Genomic DNA, 23,216 nt, shown 5'->3' with positions numbered 1-23,216 from the left:
AATGTAGTGCATCGTGGTGTGATGGTTTTAAGCAGTGAGTAGTAGCCATGTAAGTGGTTTACATCCTATAATAAACAAATTTTTTTCGCCATAACATTTCTCAAAATTCTAATATCTGTCCCTAAAAATGTAATGATTTTTTATTAAGTCAGTTGAAGAAGTACGAAATGCTGTTACCAAATATTATGTTAGTTCATCAGAGCTCATTTCAAAAGTTTTTGTAGAACACCAACAAATACAAGTATGTTTACCTTCTCCAACGTCGCTCCTTGTTTTGTTCTAATAACAGCAAAACAGTTGAAATCTTCAGACAGTGTAGATGTATATGACATATCTTGCAACATTCTAAAGAAAGTAATCGATTGTATTGTGTATCCCTTAAAGTATTGTGTAAATAAGTGTATATCCAAGGGTATTATGCTGATTAGCTTAAAGGTCTAGGGTAGTCCCAGTCACAAAAATGGCGATAAAGACTCACAATCAAGTTCCAGACCAATTTATATATTTCCAGCTATCTCTAAAGTATATTTACCAAAAGATTGAAAATCTAGGAATAATTAGTGGATCACAGTACTTCTTTAGGAAAAACTCGTCAACAGTTAATATTATAGACTCTGTAGTGACACATGTTCTTCGAGTGTTTGAGGGTCACTTTTTGTAACTTAAGCAAAGCTTTTGACTGTGTAGGGCATACATAACTACTAGACAAATATGGACTTCTATGGCATCAAATATGACAGCCTTAAATTATTAAAATTTTATCTATAGAATCGTCAGTAAGTTGTTGTTGTTGGCAAAGAAATGTCCAGTACAGAACAAGTTATGCTACATATTCGACATGGATCTGTACTTGGCTCTCTCTTGTTCCTAGTGGTGGTTAATGACCTGCCATCATTTTATAAATCCAGTACTGAGCTATATGCTGATAATACTGCTTTTCTTCTCAGCAGTAACCATTTTAGTAGTCTTAAAACTTGTCTTACAAAGGCAGTTGTTCAAGTGTTCTATTGGTTTAAGGCAAATGGATTCTTGCTGAATGAAAACAAAACATAGGAGATGGTTTTTAAGACTAAACGACAAGCTTCTGTAAAATGATCCAAGTTATGTTAACTTCTTGTGTATATATTTGTATGATAAATTATCTTGGGCTCAACATGTACAGTGTATTAGTGATATGTTGTCAAGAGTGATTTATTTGTTAAGGTGGCTTAGCGATTGTGTACCTGAAATATATCTCAGAACATCATATTTTTCATTTTTCCAATACATAATATCATGTCGTATTATTTTATGGGATAACTCTAGCTGTGTACATGACATATTAATACTGCAGAAGAAAGCTATTAGGGTAGGGCGTCCATTCATCAGATTTATCCTGGGATAGTCTGATTTTGTTTTCATAATGTCCCATGGCCCAGAAAATATTTTTTGATGACGCTCAAATATCTCACTTGTTGTGATTCTGCTTGGTTAAAGTGTTTTATGCTAGCAGTTTATTGCACAAGTCTGTATGCTAGGTGGTGCCATTTGTACAGCTTGCTCTATGATATTTGTTTATGTACTGTTACTGCTTCACAATGTTGGTAGTAACGATTTGTGTAAAGTTGTATTTTCGATTGGTTGAGATAATGAGAATTTCCATTTCTCTTGTGATGAGCTGTCTGAAGACGCTATAGTGGATACATGACAATTTTAAGTCTATACAGTCACTGCCCCATAACGCCAAAACGAAAGAGTAATTTTAACAACAATATAAAAAGTGTAAATATTGTAGAATGTAAATGTGTTTTCCTTAGTGAACTCTTTGTGGTTCTGATGAGAAAAGAAAACGGAATGAAACCTGAAACAGCGAAGACATTACTCATTGTCAAAACACACATTAACGAGCTATCATGTGCTAACTCTATGACAAAATGTCAAAAACACATTTCTATGTCCGTCAAATTTTGTCAATACATTCCGTTTCTTTTTTTCTTAACTGACCCAGGTTTCCTTCTAAACTTTTTAAAATGTCCCATTTCTTTGAAAAAATGAAATATACACCCTATATTCGGATAAGTACTGGTTCTTCATATTGTGAACAAAACGTTTTGATGGTAATTTTTATATTTATCATGTGATAGGCCAATTTTCTTTTCATGATGTCCCACTGTCCCCAAAAAAAAATTATGATGCTCAACTATCCTACTTCATTCTGATTCTGTTGGGCTAAAGTGTTTTATGCTAACAGTTTACTGCACAAGTGGATGTTTTGATTTATACAAAGAAGAATTTACTGGTAACAAAACGCAGAGAATGTACACATTGTTACAACACAGGAAGCAATAGATGCACTCATTCTCCATGCCACCGACTGTAAAAATCATTTACTGCCATGAACTCATGGCTCACAAAATCACGAAACATGCAAATGCGAATAAATATTCACCTGTTGATAATCTGGTAAAGCAAAATACCACTAAAAAATCGTGGAAAAGACTGACACGTTTGCAACAAAATTAAAAATAACTTAGTCTCAATCATCTAAAAAGTGTATAAAAGACTTTTTATGAGTTAGTTCTTTTAGAACACTTCTTTTCCAATCACACGTCTTCAATTGAAGTACATCTTCAACCACCAATATTATACTTTTCGTCAATTTATTACAAAAAATTTTACAAACAGCGACGCGTTTACGAAAGATTCTCAATGTCTTGGTGTTTTCAAACAGCTTTTGTTTATCAGACATAAGGTAAATGAGATATTGCTGTATTTCGTCTGCTAGAATGGTATCCACCATTTCTAACTACAGAACAACCACTGAAATTAGTTTTCAGAGTTTCTGAAAACTAGCTCATTTTGCTGAGACACCTTAACAAACACTGTTGATGTACATTTTGTTGTATTCAATGCTGGCTGGCTTTGGCTTTCTTTTTTTGCTTGTAAGTCATTAACTCGCCTCATTTTCTGGGCTGATAAAGGTGTATAAGGAAAAATTGTTTGTGTGTGTGTGTGTGTGTGTGTGTGTGTGTGTGTGTGTGTGTGTGTGTGTGCTATCGGTATTCGCAAACCAATGATGTATCCTACAATCTTAAAAGATCTTTGAATGAATAAACAAATAAAATTTAATGTATGTAACCAAAAGAGTGAGTTGTATAAACTTTGTGAGACCAAACATTGTATAAATTGCGAATTATATGTGGGAAACAGCTGCCAGTGTGTGATGGCAGCTGTTCAACTGAAAAGTAGTTGTTCGAAATGCCTCTATCGACGAAGACAAGATTCTGAAAACCTTGAAAGAGTGGCGTTTCTGCATATGATATTTACATGTCACTTGCTGGTTAGTTTACCATTGCAGACAGCATTTTCCCCTCTGAGTGTTATTTTTTTTATAAATATGCTTGTGGCCCCTTATTTCTCGTTGTGCAAAATCTATTTTCGGAGCCAACATTTGGGTTTCGTCTTCCTTGTATTTAACTTTTGTCACAGCTCTAGTGCTATTACCTTCATTATAGCATTCATACCTGCCCATATGATTTCAACAGACGCCATGTTGAAAGCTGAGCAACTACATAGAATGTTTGCCGTCCTCTGTGAATGGTAGCTCACGATGCCACTACAGAAAGCTACAAACTGTGGCGCCACGTTTGTTACGAGTGTGAACCCACCTTTATTCACAGCCCATTTCACATTAATACAGAACTTAAAACATTTATAAACGATGTAGCTTCAGGTTAAGGTACCCTGCTACAGCCATCTTCGGTTTGTAGGACGCCATGGCCCTGCAGTAAGGAAAAAGCGTAACTTTCAGTTCTCACTACTTGAGATGTATGTTATTGTTTTAAATGTCATGTTCGCGTCGCGTGTTGTTAATCGAACGATCACGAAAGTCGATAGAAAACTCACTTCGTCTTCGATTCAGTACGTGCAGTCAATGTCCCTGCAAACGTGACGCCATTTTGACGTCACACACAATATCGACAACCACCTGATCCGCTATCGACTTTCGTTAGCATTCAATACGGGCCTCTCACAAGATTTCATGTGCACATACTGGAGATCTAGAAAAATACGTCGTCCTTGGGATGATTTGTTGTAATTACTGTACTAATAAAATATCATGTAATGATTTATCAACATTTAACGCCATCATATAAGAGTGCTCTCTTATGTCAATAATGTACAAATTAGGAATGAAAGACACTTGTTTTATAATTTGCAGTATACCGTTTCAGTGTAACGGTGCATTAAAAATTTATCACAAACACATCACCATTATCATTAAATGTCACTTAATAACGCAGCAACGATATAAGACTTCAAAAAAGAATATGATTACCAAGACCATAGTTAAACATCACATGATTAAGTGATAGTTTTTAAGGCCAGTTCACAATGGCCGTCTTGTCCCATCCTGTCAAAACATTAAGCAATGCATTTCAAATAGTGGCATCCACATTGGCTGTTCTGTCCCGTCACGTCACAACATGGCACTGTCAAGGTGTCTCGGGAAGAACATTTTGATGGTTGCCGTCATCCATCTGTTGTTGATCACGTGACGCCAAGCTCATTTCTTACATCGCCATACACAGATCTCCATATTTTGTTTCATCGTGGTTTTCGTTGTTGATATCATCTGTTTAATATTTGTTATAAATTGTTTCGTTTCGTTATTTGATCGTTACAATTTATAAGAATGAAAGATTAATTGAAAAAATGATGTAGCTGTCTGAATTGTACAACGTGGGTGTACTGAATTATTTGCCCTCTACTACATTTATAAACTGGATTTTTATGCATACAGGTACTGTATTTAATATTTTACAATGAAATGGATTGTAGTATGGTTACAACTTGAAGTGAAAAAAATACTGTGTGTGGAATCAGATTGATCAGTAAGTGGAATTTATTTTAAGGTTGTCATGAGTTTGTAGTGATTCGTGAAGAAATGGACTGAAACATTCAGATATTGCAATTTGTTTGTTTATATATGTGTCTGTGGCATGCTCTGGATTGTCTGTGAAACCGTTTTCCAAGCAGCAGTTGTCAATATTTATGTGGTGTCACGAGTTAACCCCAGCACAAATAAGGCACTTGAACTATTAAAATCGAAATAAAAGGTGTAAAAAACTTAAATCTTGACAGGAAAGATATTGAGGGAAATGGGACTATTACACTAAAATTTGCATTTGATGAGCTACTAAACTTAACCCTAAATAAACTATTGGTAGCTCATATGACTTGGTTCCTTTTAGTAATTCTAGGTGTAATTTAGCATAACAAATTTAAAAACCCTGATGCTTTGACTTTCTAAAATATAAAATGCAGACTCCTCTTCCACGAGCTCCTTGTATAGTATGTGAAATTCCCTTCTGTATATTACGTTTATCGAACCCATGTACTTTTTTTCATTTTGCTTTGCACTTATGTCTGGCCTCTCTAATATACGAGCTGTCCATGCAACCTTCAAACCATCTTAGTACAATAAATGTCGTTTTTGTACAAATATGCACTCCAGCATCCATGTATGTAGTAAGCTACCACATTGTGTGCATCCACTTTGAGTGTAAAAACAGTAGAAAATTATCTTGCGAAGATCGCAATTCCCGCGAAAAATACAGCTGAGGAAAGGAATTGACTTGACATGCTGACTTGTGAGGGATAGTGTAAATACACTCTGCTGTGACAGTGCCATGACGTGACGGCCAGTGTGAATTTGCCTTATTGAATAATGTCGCAATTTATCGAGTCTAAAGTTGTTGGTTCACATCCTGTTACATGCAATTTTTTTCATGTTGGCGTTGTTAACACATTCTGTTACTTCCTTTTGTATGTAAGGTCACAGAAAAAGTTGTCCACGTTGTTAAACTGTTCATGAGAGCAATTTTAAAGTTTGAAACTGGATTTCATCGATAGTAATGGACAAAATTAATTATACAAAATCATTTGGAAAGATATGTTACAAACAGCAAATTTAGTATAAATTCATTCCTTAAACATTTATATTGTGGTTTTATTGGCATAATATTTAAAGTAATGTCATCCATTACAAGCAAAAAACGTGCTACTTTTATATAGCTGAACTCAAGATATATCTGACAAAAGTGTATTATCTGTCAGATTATTTTGCAATTAAAAACAGAGTTTCAAAAAACAAAAATACTTCTTGGTAATCGGTTCTCTTTGCTGTTTTAATTTCATGTAATGAAATGATAAAAAGAATAGAATGTAATATCACTTTGTCCCTACATCCATTTGTCAGCCTAGTGTAAAACAGTCTAGCTTCTTGTCTGCTACACTCCTTCAAATGCTGGAGGCACTGATACTTTGCTTTTGGTGTTGCCAGAGGACCCATTAAGACAAATTATGATTATTATTATTATTATCAGCAATATAAAAATAATTCTAAAAATATTTTATTATATTTTCATATTTTATCTCTGCAAGCAGGGAATGGATATTCTCCAGAGTGCTGTTCTTGAAGTTGCTATGAAACTCTCACCACTGATGAATTCCATACTTTGATAAAGTGTAATTCTTGTTCTGGCCTGAGCACAAATCACAAAAGCCTCAAGATGTTTGACTTCCTTGTGCAGTGATTCTGCCACAAAGCGATTTAAAAAGGAAACAACTTCGTTGGCCCCTTTTCTTCCAATATCTTCAGCATAAGTGTATGTCTTTGAAGTTGTATTTGAAACCTGATTAACACTGAAAGAGTAAACTGACAGCTGCCTTTTGTAATAGACATCATTAGTACTTATATTTGGTAAGCATGCATTTTTTTATAGTTTGTGAAGATTAGTTCTGCTTCATTAGTCCTTTGGCTTTTTGAACAAGAATTTCTCATTCTGGAAAAAAACGTTTCAGCTTTGATTTTGTGTACTTTTTGGTCGATGGTGATCTTATCAATTTCGTTCAAGACTTGTTTCATCTTGCTGTCGCCCAAATTTTCGGATAACATCGCATTCAGCACTTTCATCATAGCAGTGTTCTTATTGCAGGTTAAGTATGTATCATTTCTTGGATACTCAAAAGCTATATTGAATTTGGTGGTGAATACTTTTCTATGCATTTCATGTGGAATGTCAAAAATTCGATATTTTTCCTGGATCAACTCATGCAATTTTTCCACCAAAAGTTCCTCTCAGAGGTACTACTTCTTGGTCTTGTCTGTGCTGTAATGACGAGATCAATCCTTAGATCAATGAATGTGATCATAAACTGCCATTCGTACTTCTTCCTTATTTTTCCGTGACCTAGTCCCATGCTTACCCATTCCAGCATGAAGAGACTTTCCCAGTTCCAAAATTTACTGAACTGTCATTAATGGTCACCTTATTACTCCATATACTGCCATGAAGGCTTTTCTTTGTATAGGAATTTCATGTGCAATGTCTTCATCTGTCACTCGTATGATGTTACTGAAATTACTCTCTAGAAGCTGTGCTTTATTTTCGTTCTTCCTTGATCACCTTTTGTGAAGTGGAAGTATTATAGTCAGGTCTTTCAGATATGATGGTTGCTCGCTTCATCCTGGCATATTACTAAATTTTCGTATAATATTTGTCTTCAACACTTACTATCTCAAAAAACATATAGTTGCAGTCTTCTCCTGGTTCATGTGAGTGAACCCTTAATTTCTTCATGACTGTACTCATCCGCCCTCGTAACTGCCTTTTTGTAACAGTGTTAGTATCTGAAGGTCTCTGTCTTTCATCCTCAGATGGAGCAGTCATCATTCAGTACAAATAATATACTATAAAAACTGAAATGAATAATTTAGAAGACCTTCATTACTAAACAGAATATATGAAAGTATAGCAATGATTTTCACTAGTACCAACAATGCACAATAAACGAAAATTCTCTGTTTCTTGCTTCAACATTGTTTGCCAAGCCACAACTTAATACACAACATTGGACAAAGCACATTGGCGAAAGTCATAAGCACTTTCTTTCCCTGTATGTGTAATCGAAAATAGGTTATAGAATGTAGACTATTCATATTATTACACTGGACAATTAACAACATTATTGCAGAAGAAACCAAGCAGCACAGTCGCCGTAGTGTAGTAGTTATGATACTAGAGTGTTGCATGCAGGTCCTAAGTTCAAAATTCACTTAAACTGAAAAATTTTAATTTGTATATTTGGTTCGAGTACATTCGAGAAGTATCCACAAATGGGAAGAATCATTGTACAGGAATGATCTGTAGCTCTATAAATATCGGATGTGTTCTGGCCGGAGGCAGTTCGCTCCGCGCTCTTGTATGTGCAAGTGCTGTGTTAGTGTTCGTCATTCATCTACTTACACCTACCTCTGCGTGACGTTATTCTGGCGGAGGCGCCGGGTATTGGAACTTGTGATACCGCACATTATCGACGACACAGTGGCTCCCATCAGGCCAGGACAGAGCCGCCGTTTACGTGGCGAGAGACCCGAGTTCGAGGCATATTCAACAGATCGCAGTCTATCGGAGACAGAGGAAGAAGAAGAAGAGGATGTCGCAGTGACAGCAACTGTGTGCCACCACATGAGACATCCTTGCGGGTTCTCTGGTGATGATGGTCAAGATCCAAACAAGTGGTTGAAGGGATATGAGCGTATAGCCAAATTTAACAAATGGGATGACACCGTGTGTTTGGCTAACGCATTTTTCTACTTCGAGGGCAGTGCCAAGCAATGATATGAGAACAACGAGGAGAAGTTCACAAGTTGGAAAGTATTCCAGGCGGAACTGCGCAAGTATTTCGGCAACACACAACGACAGAAGTGCTAGGCGGAAGATAAATTAAAGTGCAGGGCACAGCGTCCAGGAGAAACTACAGCATCCTACATTCAAGACGTCTTAGACCTGTGTAAAGTAGTGGATCCTAGAACGAAGGAGGAAGATACGGTTGCAAATCTCATGAAGGGTGACATGTACCAAGCCCTATCATGAAGGAGATTTCGACAGCAGACGACTTCATAAAATGGTGCCAGTATATCGAGACAATGCATGAAAAAAGAATTACACGCAAGAAGTTTGAACGGCTTCCAAACGTCGTGTCGATGTCTGTGATGGAGGAAGAAACTGATTTCACGAGTGTTCTTCGTCAGACAGTGAAAGAGGAAGTTCAGAAGGCACTTGGATTGCACAGCAAGCAAAAAACCGAGACGCTTCAAGAGGTCATAAGGGAGGAAGTGGAACAGACATTGAACCCAATCTCTCGTTCTTCATTTCCCTTTAAAACGGTAAAAAATTCAGGATCCAGGCAAAGTTACGTTCCTACAATGCCGCGTGAGGAATCTGTTTGGGCACCAAGGAAGACTCATGTCTGGAGGATCCAGGATAAGCAACCTGTATGATTCCATTGCGGACGACCAGGATATGTGGTGTGCTATTGTCGAGAAAGGCGGCGGATGATAATGGCCGCGCCAGAAGACAGCAGACCGATCTTAGCTGATGCCAACTCCGGGACGACGAAGATAAACAAGGAGATGTGGGTGCAGGACGACGTAGGTCACCATCGCCGCAAGCTAGCCGCTGGAGAGGACGCTCCCCAACACGCCAATCAAGGTCTCCATCGTCGTTTAGAAGCTCCAGCCAATCACCTAGCCGCCGCAACATGGAAAACTAAAGGGTGCGACCTTCCTTGGAGGTGAGGCCGCCGAAGAGAAAATGTGGTGTCACAGCCAGACACCACACTTGCTAGGTGGTAGCCTTTAAATCGGCCGCGGTCCATTAGTATACGTCGGACCCGCGAGTCGCCACCATCAGTGATTGCAGACCGAGCGCCGCCACACGGCAGGTCTAGAGAGACTTACTAGCACTCGCCCCAGTTGTACAGCCGACTTTGCTAGGAAAGGTTCACTGAGAATTACGCTCTCATTTGCCGAGACGATAGTTAGCATAGCCTTCAGCTAAGTCAATTGCTACGACCTAGCAAGGCGCCATTTATCCTTTGCTATGTATCTAATGAAGCATGTACAGTAACAAGACCAATGTTCACCAATTGTGGATTAAAGTTAAGTATTCCAGCAGCTACGTACTTTTCTTTATAGCATTCATTACGTATCCTGTTTCAGATCTCACGCCATCCTGCGTGAGTTTAAGCGCGTGCCTTCCGGTTACCCGTCACTGTGGATTGGCTGTCTTGCCAGTCCACAACATTATTGGCGACGACGATTTATCGGTCGTATTGCTCTAATTTACTTGTGTCATGGCTTCGCCACAATCTCCAGATGTACTGTCCGAATTTTATCGCTTGCAGAATCAGCAGACGCAGGCGTTATTGGATGCCCTTGGACAGCTCGTCCAGGGTCAACGTGCAATGCAAAACGATGCGGCAGCCGCCGCTCCACCGCTACCGCAGCCGCAACACGCAGCTGCACCACCTTTTCGCCCGTTTGACGTGGAAATGGAAAGCTGGACGGAGTGGTCACGCCAATTTGGATTCCATCTCGCCGCCTACAGAATTCAAGGTAACGAGCGGCAGCCTCATTTATTGGGGTGTGTAGGGGTGCAAACGTACCGTGTGATAGTGAAATTATTTCCCCGACGCGACGTAGCAATTCTGTCCTACGAAAAAATTTTGTCTGCTTTAGATGCCTATTTCAGGGAATCAGTTAATGTAGTTGCAAAACGGTATACGTTCTTTCGTACAAAACGTACGGCCGGTCAAATTAATCGGGAGTGCGTTGCAACTTTGCAAGGCCTTACAAGGGATTGTGCTATTGAGTGTGAATGTGGACTCCCTTATTCAGATACTATGGTACGTGATGCAGTTGCACAGAACGTTTCTGATGTTCGTATCCGGGAGCAAATTTTGAAACTAGTCAATCCCTCCCTTCAACAAGAGATAGACATATTGGATAGGCAAGACACACTTGACTTTGCTCAGGAATCGTTTGAAACTTCGCCAGCTGTGTGTCACATTAACCGGCCCGCCGGGCGAGCTGCACGGAACTGTAAACAGCCCTTGCGCACGTCCGCGCAGCCACGTGTCCCGCGCCAGCATGCAAATGCAGTGAAATCATGCCCGCGGTTTGCTACTAGACATTCGCGTGGGAATTGCCCGTCACGCCAAGCTATTTGCTTCTTCTGTAATAAACAAGTACATGTTCAAAGTGTTTGCCAAAAAAGCTCAGATCGAACACTAAAAACCATTCCAGGCCCTTTGCTTCGCGCCGGAATCGAACCAAGAATACTGAGGCTCGTGACCCTTCGCCCATGGAGATTCATGTAGTTAATTCCACTCCGCCCAGTGCCACTCTCTCTAATAGTGACTGTGTTCGTCCCACAAAAAGTGTGCGTTGAGATCGACGGAAATCACGTCAAGTCGCGAGTGATTCTGTACCAGTCTCCGTTCACGTTCCACAAAACAGTCGCTCTTGTCGTCAGCAGGACAATAAACTTTTTGTAGACTTAGACATTAATGGCAACGTGATCCCATTCCAGCTCGATACCGGAGCTGCAGTTTCACTGATCAATAAAGACACATACAAACAACTGGGCACACCTCCGTTGCGTGCTGCAAATGTTCAGTTACATAGTTATTCCGGACAGCATATCCCTGTGTTAGGACAGTGCAGCCTTCTTGCAACATACAAGGGACAAACAAAACTTGTGTCGTTTTACGTACTTCCTTCTTCTTCTGCAGTGAACTTGTTTGGTTTAGATTTATTTCAGTTGTTTAACTTGTCTATAGTCAATCAGGTCCTATCAGTGAACCAGACTGTGCCTTCAGCCAGTGTTTCTCGTCTATGTGAAGAGTTTGCAGACATTTTTGCACCAGGCCTTGGTTGCGCTAAGAACTATACAGCACATTTGGCACTGAAAGTCAACGCGCAAGCGAAATTTTTCAGAGCGCGCAATGTTCCCCACGCATTGCGTGATGAGGTCGCATGAACATTACACGATTTGGAATCACAAGGTGTGATTGAACGTGTGCAAGCTTCTCTCTGGGCATCACCCTTAATAATTTTACCCAAACCTTCCGGTAAATTGAGACTTTGTGTGGACTTCAAGGCAACAGTGAATCCACAACTAGTGATTGCCACTTTTCCTTTACCCCGCCCGGAAGATCTTTTTGACAAACTGTGCCCGGGTAAATATTTTTCTAAGTTGGACCTAGCAGATGCGTACTTGCAAATACCGGTGGTCGAAGAATCCCAGCGCGTATTGGTGGTTAACACGCATCTTGGTTTATATCGATTCAAAAGACTGCCATTCGGGTGTGCATCCGCCCCTGCACTGTTTCAGCAGTATCTACAAACTGTTTGTGCGTCAGTCCCTACTGCAGCAAACTATCTGGACGATATTGCGATCTCCGGAAAGACGGAAGAAGAACATTTAGCCAACCTCCGAACATTATTTCACGTCTTGCGACTAAATGCTCTTCGCTTGCGGAAGGACATATGTGTGTTTTTTGCTCGTGACGTACCATATTTGGGACATGTAATCAATGCACAAGGCATACATCCCAGTCCAGAGCACCTCCGTGCCATACAAGACTTGCCTTCGCCGCAGAATTTGAAGCAGCTACAGCGTGTGCTGGGTAAAATAAATTACTACCATAGGTATATCCCACATGCCTCTTCCATTTCAGCTCCGCTTCATCGCTTACGCCGTAAAGGTGTTCCGTTCGTCTGGACGACGGAATGCGAACGCGCCTTTCGCCAGTTGAAATCGGCGTTGCTTTCTACTACTTGCCTTACGCCATTCGATCCCCAGAAACCCCTTTTGTTGATGGTAGATGCATCGGATTTCGGGATCAGTGCTGTGCTTGCGCACAAAGGTGGTTCGCATGATCGCCCTATTGCCTTTGCGTCCAAATTGCTCTCGTCAGCGCAAAGAAATTATTCACGGATCGAGAAGGAAGCTTTGGCTCTCGTGTTTGGTGTTACAAAGTTTCACGATTTCTTGTATGGTCGTCACTTTACCATCATCACAGACCACAAACCTTTGACATCGCTTTTTCATCCGAACAAGCCTGTACCTCCACGTACAGCGCAGAGATTCATTCGCTGGTCTATTTTCCTCTCGCAGTACCGCTACGATATCTTGTATCGGTCCACTGCTAAGCACGGAAACGCCAATGCGTTGTCCCGTGTGCCTGTTGCTGAGGATAGAGCATTCGATTCTTCCGAACTAGCTTGCATGTTCATTGATTCGGAAACCGATGACGTGGTCGAATCGTTTCCGATTGATTTTCGTCGTGTAGCTACAGCCACAGCTGCTGACCCTGTCCTTGCTACCGTTTTGCGTTTTGTTGCTACGCAATGGCCCTTGTCAAAGTCACGGATCGAGGATCCGTTGGTTCGCCGATTTTTTGCTCACCAGGAGAGACTTTTTGTACGACGTGGTGTGTTGTTGTTGCGTTCTGATAATGATCAGTCCAGGGTCGTGGTCCAACGTTCGTTACAGTCCTCTGTCTTACGGCTTCTCCACCAAGGACATTGGGGTATAGTGAGAGCGAAACAACTTGCTCGTCAGCACTGTACTTGGTTCGGAATCGATGCTGCGATTACGAATATGTGCTCTTCTTGCATGGCGTGTGCCGAACAACAATCCGCACCGCCGCGGAAATTATTTGCATGGCCGAAAGCCACTTCCCCTTGGCAACGCTTGCACATCGATTTTGCTGGTCCATTCTGGAATGCTCGATGGTTGGTTGTTGTCGATTCATTCAGTAATTTTCCTTTTGTTGTCCGGATGTCTTCCACGACGTCTTCTGCCACCATCCAAGCGTTGTCCGCTATCTTTTGCATTGAAGGTCTTCCACAGACTATTGTTTCCGACAATGGCCCACAATTCATGTCTGCAGAATTTCAGTCATTCTGCAAGGCCAATGGTATTCAACATCTGACATCCACGCCGTTTACGCCTCAGTCAAACGGTGCCGCTGAACGATTGGTCCGTACTTTCAAGTCACAGATGTTGAAGCTGAAAGAGTCGCATTCTCGGGAGGACGCGTTATTGCTCTTTTTGTCTTCGTATCGCTCTCAGCCCCGAGATGGTCGCTCGCCAGCTGAGTTGCTCCATGGTCGTCCTCATCGAACCTTGATGTCTTTGTTGCATCCGCCGCATCAGGTTCCTGTGCAGCGGCAGACGCCTGCTTTTGCTCCAGGCGACGTTGTCTACTATCGCAACTATCGAGGTTCACGGCGTTGGCTCGCAGGGCGCATTCTTCGCTGCCTCGGCCGCACTATGTATCTGGTTTTGGGGGCCTCTGGTGAGGTGCGTCGGCATCTCAATCAGCTGCGCCTCTGTCGTCGCCTGGGTTCTGCCGCTCCCCGTCTGCTTTCAGCGACGGTGCCGTCCGGTCAGTGCCCTGGGGACCCATCTACTGGCTCGCCTCATCCCCAGGTGTTACCGACGCTGCCTTCCATTTTGCCCCATGGCGACGCGCCGCCGCCGCCGCCGCCACCGCCGCCGCCTGTTCTCCCGCCGGCGACGCCCGCAGTGGACGCGTCGCTGCAGCCGCCAAGCGCCTCCCTGTGTCACGCCCCGCCGATCGCTTCCAGTGACCAGCTGTCCTCCGACATGGAACTCTTGCCTGTTCCGGACCAGTTGTCATCTTCGCCCGTCGGGTGCTCCGACTCGATGGAGGTGGACCCGTCGGCCCCTCCTGACTATCTTCGGGCGCATAAACCGCATGTTGGCGTGCACCCTGGACTAGGTTTTCAGGCGTTTCCTAGCTCCCTTCGGACCGAATGGCAGGGTGCGGGTGACACGGCCTCGCCTGTTGTTAGGCTCCCCACCTCGTCGCATACGCCAACATGGGGTCCTCTCCACGGCGGGCGGAAGCCTTATACCACAACCGTCCGCCGATTTGCGGGGGAGGAATGTGGTGTCACAGCCAGACACCACACTTGCTAGGTGGTAGCCTTTAAATCGGCCGCGGTCCATTAGTACACGTCGGACCCGCGTATCGCCACTATCAGTGATTGCAGACCGAGCGCCGCCACACGGCAGGTCTAGAGAGACTTACTATAGTTCAATTCTTTTATCTTGGCGGCTCGCGCATGCCCGCCTAGACGCGGGAGATTGCTGCGTTGCCAGTTGCACACGACGCACGCGCCAAGAGAAGCAGCGCCATAGTATAGCATAGTTCGCAAGCTTACGTTTAGGGGGGAGTGCGCAGTTCATGAAGTAAAGCCACCACGGCCGCATTAACCCTTGCGCTGCTACAGAGACGTGCTCCCTGCATTCCGCGCTGTGGGCGATTTTGTCACTGCACTGCTCGCCTGTGCAGACACATTGTGTTCCGACTGCTTTGACACTCTTTATCATTCGATTCCACAAAAACTATTTGGCTCAAAAATTAGATTTTTACCTATCTTCTTGACTGATACCTTCCCCCCATAAATGACTTAATTCTGTTTCGATGTTCAACGCAGTTATTATGCAGCATTAAATATAGTAAACCATTGCACGAAATTTTGAAGAGTTTGCAGAGGTAAAGTCCATAGAGTATACTTTCCGGATGGTCGATTTTAGTTGCCACTCTTCAAACTCTGCAAACTCTTCAAAATTTCGTGCAATGGTTTACTACATTTAATGCTGCACATCAAAACAAAATTAAGTCATTTATGGGGGGAAGGTATCAGTCAAGAAGACATGTAAAAATCAAATTTTTTGGCCAAATAGTTTTTGTGAAATCGAATGATAAGTGTGTCAAAGGAGTGGGTACACCATGTGTCTGCACAGGCGAGAAGTGCAGTGATGACAAAATCGCGCACAGCGCGGAATGCGGGGAGCACGTGTCTGCAGCAGCGAAAAAGTTAATGAAGAGGCAAAGCACTAGAAATTTCATTCAAACGAATAAAATTCGTGAAGTAAGGCACTCCAATATTGTTTTTAAATAAGTATAATATTAAGCACCATACAAGGTTTGAACTCATGACCTTTAACTTGGGAGCCCAACACCTTAACCGTTCCGCTACCTCACTCATCAAACAGTTTAATTCCATAAGGACTCTAACATCTCACGCAACTACTTATAAACACTGTTGGTATGACTATGAATTACTCACGCTTCGTCGAAGTACAATAGGAAATAAACAATTACCGCTGTTCTTTATTGCGAAAAAGCAGTTCGTGAGATTGAAACAAACACTTTTCCTTGCTATCGCCTGAATTAGGAGTCTTATTGCTTGTTTGGTTTAATTAATTAATAGAATATGAAGCAATTGGTATAAAGAATGCTTTTTCCAAACTTTCTATAAAAGAAAGTCTGCTATCAAGACATTGCTTTTGTTCTATTACTTTATTTATGACTGAACGTTTCTAAAACTGAAGACACTCTCCCGTGCTCTGCACTGCAGTTGAGATCTGGCAACGTCGTTCTCTGTTCATTGGCTGACTGTGTTTTGTGACGTCAGATGCGCAGAACGAACCTAAACTCGGCCGCCAAGATATATGACGCGCACTTTAGCACTCGCCCCAGTTGTACAGCCGACTTTGCTAGGAAAGGTTCACTGAGAATTACGCTCTCATTTGCCGAGACGATAGTTAGCATAGCCTTCAGCTAAGTCAATTGCTACGACCTAGCAAGGCGCCATTTATCCTTTGCTATGTATCTAATGAAGCATGTACAGTAACAAGACCAATGTTCACCAATTGTGGATTAAAGTTAAGTATTCCAGCAGCTACGTACTTTTCTTTATAGCATTCATTACGTATCCTGTTTCAGACCTCACGCCATCCTGCGTGAGCTTATAGCGTGCATTTCGGCTTCCTCAAACAACACGGTGTTGGCACTTCTGCCGACACTTCAGAAAAATCCTCCGCCTTCGATCACTACATACATGATAGGAAACTACGTCGATATTCTCGTGGATGGCCGACCAGCCCAAGCTCTTGTGGGCTCTGGAGTATCATATTCAGTCATTTCGGAGAAGTACCGTCGCCAGAAAAACATCTCTGCTGAAGGTGGCTAATGGGAAATACGTAAAACCTACAGGAAGATGTGTTATTCGTATGGGTATAAGTGGCCATACACAGCCCTTAGAATTTATCGTCTTACAAGAGTGTAGTCATGGCGTCGTTTTCGGATGGGACTTTTTGAAAGCTTCTCAGGCAATTCTAGATTGTGGCCGCTCGAAAATTATGCTAGATGATATGAGATATTGTGGACAGGAAGCTGTGCATCCAAGTGTGTAGAGACTATGTGTGCTGTATGAAGTGAGCATTCCTGCAGTCAGCACTAGAAAGGTAGCTGTCATGTGTCATGCCATACATCAACCCATGGATCTTGTAGTGGAATGTAATAGAAGCATACCACTGAATAATAACTTGGTCATCCCAGCCTCTGTCGTCTCGTTTAAGAACGGATTCGATGAATTGTGGATAGTTAAGTCACCGAGAACCGCAGATCCTTCCAAGATGCATGCGCATAGCAAACGCTGAGCCGTTAATTGCAGAACAGCTGAGCGTCATAGAAACCTCCCATGCCGAGTCTGTGGGCGAAATTGGCGCTACCACTATGAGACAAGATATTCTATCTCGACTATCACCAGGTCTCACTAAGGAACAACAGAAGAAGCTACTTGCCATTCTTCAAGAGTTCTCTGAATGCTTCAGTCCACAGGTGAAGAGCAAATTAGACAAATCGATGGTGAAGCACCGGATTAGCACTGGAGACCATCAACCAATAAGCCAGAGAGCATAACGTGTGTCAGCAATGGAACAAGTATGGCAGTTGACCCTTTTGTGTTGATTACAGGAAGCTTCATAAGATAACAAAAAATGACGTATACACACTTCCACGAATTGACGATACGCTAGATTGTCTGAAGGGGGCTATGTTTTTCTCAACCATGGACATGTAATCGGTATACTGGCAAATCGAAGTAGATGAGGCTGATCGTGAGAAAACTGCACTCATCCCCTCTAAGGGCCTGCATGAGTTTAAGGTAATGCCGTTTGGTTTGTGTAATGTACCACAAACTTCTGAATGAATGATGGATAATCTTCTAAGGCACCTGAAGTGGACGATGTGTCGTTGTTATTTAGATGACATTATAGATGACATTATAGTGTTCTCAGAGACATTTCATGAAGACATAAAGACTGAGGACCGTTCTTAAGTGTCTCCAACAAGCCAGACTGGAACTTAATCCAAGAAAGTGTCTCTTTGGAGCAAAAGAGATCAAAATACTTGGGCACCTTGTGTCAAATGAAGGTGTGCGGCCAGATCCAGAAAAGGTGAAAGCTATAACGGAATTTCCGATTCCTAAAAGTATTAGAGATGAGAGAAGCTTCCTCTGATTGTGTTCTTATTACTGTCATTTTATCAAAGACTTTTGTATCTCAGCCAGGCCACTCCAAGAGTTGTTAAAAGCCAATGCTAAATTTATCTGGGATGGTGCTCAACAAGATTCTTTCGATGTGCTATGAAAAGCTCTGACGACTGACCCTTTACTTGGTCTGTATGATGAGAGAGCACCTACTGAACTACACACAGATGCCAGTGGGTATGGGATCGGTGCTGTTCTGGTGCTGATTTCTGATGGAAAAGATAAGGTTATAGCCTATGCTTCTAGGACACTTGCAAAAGCCGAGAGAAACTACTCAACTACAGAAAGAGAATGTCTTGCTGTGATCTGGGACATGTGCAAATTTCGACAGTATCTCTATTGAAGGCCATTCACAGTTGTTACAGACCATCATTCACTTCGTTGGTTGACAGGTCTTAAGGATCCAACAGGGCGACTCGCCAGGTGGGCACTACGTCTTCAAGAGTATGACATTACCACAGTGTACAAAAGTGGAAGAAAACACCAAGATGCCCACTGTCTCTCAAGAAACTCTGTTCAAGACCATCAAGACTTTGATGAAGATAGTGACTGTCTCGCTGCACTCCAGGATCTATCTGCTGAGCATAATAAGGACGCCAAGACATCTCAAATTATGTTCGCCTTAAATTGATCAGAGGATGTAAAAGGACAATTTAAGGTAGTTAATGGATTACTTTGCAAGGAAAACTTTGATCTGTTTGGAAAGAGGTGGCTACCAGTGATTCCTAAACACATGCACTTAGATGTTCTACAGAAATTCCATGACACACCTGAGGCCAGACATTTAGGATTTATTAAGACATACGATAGGATACACAACAGATTTTTCTGGCCAGGTTTCCTTAGGAGTGTCCGTCACTATGTGTCGCACTGTCGAGAGTGCCATAGGAGAAAGGCAGTTCCCCAAAAACCACCTGGCCGACTCATACCAATTCCACCAGCCGAAACGCCTTTACAGCGTGTTGGGATTGACCTTCTTGACGATTTCCAACGTCTGCTAGTTGCAATAGATGGATTATTGTTTGCGCTGATTATTTGACACGCTATGCCATTACAAAAGCCGTGAAAACAGCCGAAGCATTCGAGGTAGCCAACTTCACCATAGCAGACATTGTATTAAAACACGGTGCCCCAAGGTCGTTAATTACGGATCGAGGGAAAGTTTTTCAATCGAATCTTGTGACAGAGATAAATCGTCGGTGCAACATTACTCATCACATGACGACTGCCTACCATACACAAAATAACAAGCTTACTGAACGCCTTAATAAGACCTTGGCCTACTGTTATCAATGTTCGTTACTGTTGAGCAGAGCAACTGGGATGAGGTGCTACCTTTCGTGATGTTTGCCTACAACACCGCCAAATAAGACACTGCAGGATATACGCCATTTCTCCTGGTACATGGGCGTGAGGCGACGACGACGATGGACACTGTGTCTCCGTTACTTCCTGATGACGTGGACGACGACTACATCGGCCAGGTGTTGACCAGAGCTGAGGAATCTCGGCAGTTAGCTCGACTCCGCACGCTGCAGGCTCAAGACAACGATCGCTGAAGGTATGACGCGAGCCACAGCCCTGTTGTCTACCAGCCTGGTGACCTCGTCTGGATCTTCACTCCTGTTCAGAAGGTTGGTCTCTCTGAGAAGCTCCTCAGGCGCTACTTTGGACCTCATAAGGTTGTAAGACAGTTATCTGATGTTACTTATGAAGTTGAAGATTTCGACCCCGACACAAGACGACGAAGGATCAGAGATACGGTCCACGTTCTTCGAATGAATCCCTATAAGGATCCTGCAACCCAGGATAAATTCGTAGCTCCAGCGTCAAGCAACAACCGGGAAGGTAACGAAGAACGTAGCGGCAAGGGAAGTTCTAAGAAGATCACCGCCAGGTCGAACATCAGTCATCGGGAGTCGGAGTATGCAGGACCGATGACTCATTCCCGGACTAGGAGGACGTAACACCGGGACACTGTTCACTTAAGGAAGGAGCAATGTCGCAGACGAAACAGCGTAGTGCAGTCGCTGTAGTGTAGTGGTTATGATACTAGATCGTTACATGGAGGGTTGTGAGTTCAAAACTTACCTGAATTGCAACATTTTGCCCGCCAAGGTGGCCGTTCTAGGCGCTTCAGTCTGGAACCGCGGTCGCAGGTTCGAATCCTGCCTTGGGCATGGATGTGTGTGATGTCCTTAGGTCAGTTAGGTTAAAGTAGTTTTAAGTTCTAGGGGACTGATGACCTCAGGTGTTAAGTGTGGTGTCACCGCCAGACACCACACTTGCTAGGTGGTAGCCTTTAAATCGGCCGCGGTCCGTTAGTATACGTCGGACCCGCGCGTCGCCACTATCAGTGATTGCAGACCGAGCGCCGCCACACGGCAGGTCTAGAGAGACTTCCTAGCACTCGCCCCAGTTGTACAGCCGACTTTGCTAGCGGTGGTTCACTGACAAATTACGCTCTCATTTGCCGAGACGATAGCTAGCATAGCCTTCAGCTACGTCATTTGCTACGACCTAGCAAGGCGCCATTACCAGTTACTATTGATGCTGTAAAACATGTACCGTCAAGAGCGATGTTCACCATTTACGGATTAAAGTTAAGTATTCCAACAGCTACGTCCTTTTTTGCTAAAGTCTAACTTCCTTGTCCTGTTCCAGACCTCACGCCAGCCTGCGTGAGCTAAAACGCGTGTCTTTCGGCTTCCTCTCATAGTGGGTTGGCTCTCTTGCCAATCCACAACATTAAGTACCATAGTGCTCAGAGCCATTTGAACCATTTTTTGGAACATTTTAATTTCTATCTCCGGTGCGAGTACATTCTAGAAGTTTCCACAAATGGGAAGAATCATTGTATTGGAATGTTCTGTAGCTGTATATATACCCTATATTTTCTGGCCAGAGGGAGTTCGCTTAGCACTCTTGTATGTACAAGTGCTGAATAAACCTTCGTTAAGCGAAGTTAGTGTTCGTCATTCATCTTCTTACACCTTCCTCTGTGTGACAATATTAAACAACACAGAATCCTACATGTCATGGCACATGTAACTCATTTTTGGAAAAAAGCGGACAGAGCACTATCTTTTCCTGTACTCTTCAAGTAGGTTCTGCAATATTGGATTCAGTCTGCTCTGAGAACGAAGAATGAAATAAATATTTAGCGATTACCAAGTATGTGGTTAGGCAAGAACCTAAGAGAACAACTTAAATTGCTGCGACTGAAACGAGCAACAATAATATTTATGTTCTTCCTTCTCACAAATATTTGGCTCCTTATTTCCGAATATGTGCTGCCGTTCGAGTGTGTGGCTGGGCAGGAACCTATAGTGCATTTAAAATTAGTTGCGATTTTTGACGTTTGCTGGCCTGGCTGGCCGAACGGTTCTAGGCGCTACAGTTTAGAACCGCGCGACCGGTATGGTCGCAGGTTCAAATCCTGCCTTGGGCATGGATGTGTGTGATGTTCTTAGGTTAGTTAGGTTTAAGTAGTTCTATGTTCCAGGGGACTGATCACCTCAGAAGATAAGTCCCATAGTGCTCAGAGCCATTTGAACCACTCTTTTTTTGACGTTTGGCTGACTAGATGGGGACATACCGCCGTTGCCCAAGTAACGCCAATGGCGAGCCGGCTTTTCATACTATGCCCCCAGTAGTTCGGTTGGTAAAGCGCCCCTGTTGCCACGCCGTGGATAAACAGTATCACGTGGTGTCGAGCATTAGAGGCACATATGTTCATTAGCTCTCGTTGTAAAGTGATATTTCCTGGCGCTGAAGTGTTGTACAGTCGTCAGGTATTGTGAACGAGTGTTTCGTGTTGGCGCTTCAGCACGTCTGAACACAAGATTCGCAGTAAAAGTGGTCGTCCAAGAACACGTTCACCGGCTGTGAAGATAATGTTCTTTTGCAAAATATTCCTCCTAATTCGGGAATAGTAATGGACAATGCACAATACTACTCGGCTGTGATGGATAAAGCTCCAACAATGCAGCGGAGAAAAGCGGCTATTTTTCTCTGGGTACAAGGAAATGTTCAATTGGATAAAGTTGAACCTAGCTTGTGTAAGGCGAAGTTGTTGGAAGTTGTAGTACTGTACAAGCTAAAAATTTCACGCTATCAGGTCGTCGAAATGGCTAACGCTAAAGAGCGCAATTTAATCAGGCTACCTCCATATCGTGCTCATTTCATTCTGACAGAATATATGGGCCTAGGTGAAAAGTAATGTGGCAAAAAACTACAATGAATTTACGCTCTGTGAAGCTGAAATACTGACAAAAGTAGCCATTGCAAATATTACATCACAGGACTGGTCTCAAGTTGTCAGCCAAGAATATTGCTGAGGAGATATGGAATCATGAAGGAGTGTGTCGAGTTTTAAGTAATACATCACCTCTCTTGTTACTGTGTTAATATCTGCTTCTTTTGACTAAACACAGAAGAGTTTACAGGTATACATCTAACATTCTAAAGCAGTTGAAATCATGGCAGAATCATAAAACATTGTATTATTAAACTATCAACTGAGGGCGAGGCATATCAGTGGTTATGAGAAAGCCCATTCTCAGTATAAAAACAAATGTGCAGCTTCTTCAGTTATATTGTTGCAAAACCCACGGCAAATCTCGTTTCACACGCTATTGATGGACCTTAAAAACTACATTGTTTCATTTAAAAAAATCTGTAGTTGCTCCACCGGCCGTTGTGGCCGAGCGGTTCTAGGCGTTTCAGTCCGGAACCGCGCTGCTGCTGCGGTCGCAGGTTCGAATCCTGCCTCGGGCATGGCTGTGTGTGATGTCCTTAAGTTAGTTAGGTTTAATTAGTTCTAAGTCAATGGGACTGATCACCTAAGAAGTTAAGTCCTATAGTGCTTAGAGCCATTTGAACATTTGTAGTTGCTTGAATATTGCGGTAGATATGGAAGTTTCGCGTATTAATCATATGACAAAATACT

This window comes from Schistocerca americana, chromosome X (assembly GCF_021461395.2).
Source record: "Schistocerca americana isolate TAMUIC-IGC-003095 chromosome X, iqSchAmer2.1, whole genome shotgun sequence".
Classification (NCBI taxonomy): Eukaryota; Metazoa; Arthropoda; class Insecta; order Orthoptera; family Acrididae; genus Schistocerca; species Schistocerca americana.
Note: the sequence above shows the minus strand (reverse complement) of the source record.